A 3,308-nucleotide genomic window follows, 5' to 3' on the forward strand; every position below is an offset into this window, starting at 1 on the left:
GACATTTTGCGAATTCCCGTCTTGATAGATTAAGTAGCTTCGGTTTCTATCTGTTGATTTTGTGTTCGGGACAAAGACTGCTAACCCAGATGTTTACGCTGGCAACATTAAACGGAAATACATTAACGCAGAATATAAATGTCGATAAAATTGTGCAAGTGATTAATCGAGAACAGTTTGGCTATTGATTGATTTTATTAATGTTGCCCCCATAGTCTGGATAAACGGCTGAATTAAAAATGGGATTTAAATGTTAAAAAGCACAAAATAAATTGTCTGGGAAATACACAGAAGATGGGAGATGCAACTGAACTTAGAGAGATGTTGGGTCAGTTTCTCAATTAACTAGAAAAGCGCTGGGGCTCGACAACTTATTTTCCAACATGCTAAAATCACAGACGCAAAAGTCTGCAAGTTTTGATGGACATTGACAATGTTTAGATGTATGAAATCCATTAATTAATACAGTTGATTTTATATGCAGCTAACTAGAAATTAATTATCGATGACAGGCAACATTAAATCGAACTTCAGTTCAAATATGCATAAAATACATACTGCAAGTGCTATTAGAGTGTGCCCGAATGCTTTCGAGGGCCATATTATTAAAGCAATAATTAATCAGTGCCGACATATGATAGAATCCGATTCATATTGAGCGCAATTACTGAACAGTTTCACCAAAATATTAACTGGCAGATCCGAAAAGAAAATTTCATTAGTTTGCCCAATCCGGAGCCTAATCGCTGATGAACAGACAACATATGACATAGTGGAAATTATGCTAATCTGCTACGGTTTAACCGAATTTGATAATTCCATGATGGCACTTAGCATAATTTAGAAGTATTAAGGCTCAACGTCTAAAGGGAATCTCAGCCTGCAGCATGGAATAAATTAAGTCCTTACGATGCCAAGTTTTCTGCTAGGACGTTAACGATATTTTACTGCTTGCCTTAAATGGGACATATTTAGCCGCAATCGTTTACGTGGCTGCATTAATTGAGTTTATTATTTCAGATCTTAATTCGATAATGCTTAGAAGTTTTCATGCAGAGGATCGCCAGAAGAGAAGAGTGAGAAAAGCAACAGCAGCAATTGTTTAAAAGTTACTATTCAAACCCAGTAGCTGGGACAGAGAGGAAATTATTTGGAAGCAGGCAAAACTGGAAAAGTTCATTCACAAGAGAAATTAGTCCCAGAAACGGAAGATCCATTATCCACTGAGCTCTCAAAAAAGCGCTTCGCAAGATATCTAAAGAAACGCTGCGAAACTACAAAGAATTGGAAGAAGAACAAAAAATTAAGACATCAATTAACCCATATACATTTTTTATAAATCTAAAAGGTTTAACGAAGATACCAAGAAAGGTAGATATTATAGTTTCCGAATGGATGGGATTTTATCTATATATATCTATATCCTTCATGTAATATGAAGGAATGCTAGATTCAGTGATTATAGCTAGAGATCGATTTTTAAAGCCAAACGGTCTAATATTTCCCAAAGCTGCTACTATTTATGCAACTCCTTGTTGGTAAGATAATTGTGGAGTGGCCCCTCTGGACAACGGAGAAAATGCATATGTTTATTGCGTAACCAGTGTTTTATTATTCCGTCAATATACAAATACTGGGAGAATGTTCATGGTGTTAGAAAGGAAAAAGGAATAGTTCTCTACATTATTAAGGGAAGAAGCATATAAAAAGCCTTTAACGGAAAAGATTCCCCCTAAATGCCTGATTTCAGAGCCAGAGGTATGTTGAGTTTACGTGCAACGTCAAAGTTTGCACTATTGGTATTCAATAGGTGGCCACGTGGATCGATCTACGAGAAGTGACTAGTGACGATCTCAATGAAATCAAATTGAGGCATGTTGCAATGTCAAACAAAGTAGGAACTTATGAGGGAATATGCTTATGGTTTACATGTACGTTTCCATTTTCAAAGGGTCCTAGTAATACAGAACCCGTAAGTTTATCGACCGAACCGGAAACGCATTGGAAGCAAACCTTAATTGTTCTGCCTAACTCCATGTCCGATATGTTATGATTTAACGATTAAGAGATCAATTGATAGTAATCGGAGGTAATTATATTTTGCTTTAGTTGTGATTCCAACTTTTTGCCACTGAAGGTTGGAATTTTCTGGTCTTAGGTGCTATTGTTTTACTTATAAACAAGTTCAAGACATTGGACATGTTAAGACAGAGTCAACTATTAGTATTGTTGCTATTTTCTCAACAGAAACCAGGAGCTAAGAAATGTTTTGTATTGTTGCAGATATAACATAGAGTTAATCATGTTGGATCCTGAAGAAGTTAAACATCCTGAACTAAATAAGATTCCTAAAGAGAAGCAGCCAAAAACATGACAAGAATGGATACAGTAAGCATGGATAGAAAAATTGTGAGGTCTGAAACCTCTAATGCGGAGGATATTAAAATTGGTGGGTTAAAATGATGGCAAGTGCAGGCAAAAATAAAGAAGCAAAGGTGGAGGGAGTAGGTAAAGAAGCAAGTATGGAAGGATATGATAAATGCAGGAAGAATTTACCAAAAGAATAGAGGAAGATAAATACGGCAACCAGAAGATTTTTGCCACGGTCCTAAACACATTGGTAAAAGATAAGATAGGAGCGAAATGAGAACAGAGAACTAAAAATTCGAACGAGAAAGAGGAAATGACAAAGCTGGAGGACGTGAAAACAGCCAAGAAAAAAATCCAAAAATACTGCAATAATTAAGCATAAATAAAATTGCTACTTCAGCAAAAAACAGCGGAAAAAGAAAAAATAGACCAAAGAGTAAGAAAGCAAAACAAACATCTATTTTTTTAATGTAAGGAATTTAAAAATTATACGAAAGCCAAACTGAGACAAGGCAATATTGTCAACAGTAAACAGTTCCACAGCAGAACTGTAACTAAAAATGTTCTGACTGGATGATGATGAAAAATAAAGAAATGCAAGCGCACGTAAAAATGGAAAAGTAAAAGCGGGAACTATTTCCCAAAAGGATGGAAGTCGACAGTAAAAGCAACCAGAATTTTTTTACTGGGCCCTAAAAACACTGGGAAAACTAGAGACAAATTTAAGGCAGGTGAGAAATGGGGATGGTGCGAAAGATGAAGAGAGATTTCACGGACCAGAGAACCACAAATTGGAACAAGAACGAAGAAATGACAACAGAGGAACCAAGTTGGAGAAATAAACAAAAAGTTAAACGCAACAGTTGGGATCTAATTTGTTCTTGGCTGAAATACTGTACGGAGACGCGAAATTCTTGTTCACACACAAAAGTTTACAA

At 36.0% G+C, this 3,308-nt stretch overlaps 1 pseudogene; it reads left to right on the forward strand.

Moving 5' to 3' along the window:
- The first annotated feature begins 294 nt into the window (after nt 1-294).
- LOC109541421 lies at nt 295-2,374 on the forward strand (annotated as a pseudogene).
- The last annotated feature ends 934 nt before the right edge of the window (nt 2,375-3,308 follow it).

This window comes from Dendroctonus ponderosae, unplaced genomic scaffold (genome assembly GCF_020466585.1).
Source record: "Dendroctonus ponderosae isolate FM_Combo_2020 unplaced genomic scaffold, Dpon_F_20191213v2 Dpon_F_20191213_1, whole genome shotgun sequence".
Taxonomy (NCBI): Eukaryota; Metazoa; Arthropoda; class Insecta; order Coleoptera; family Curculionidae; genus Dendroctonus; species Dendroctonus ponderosae.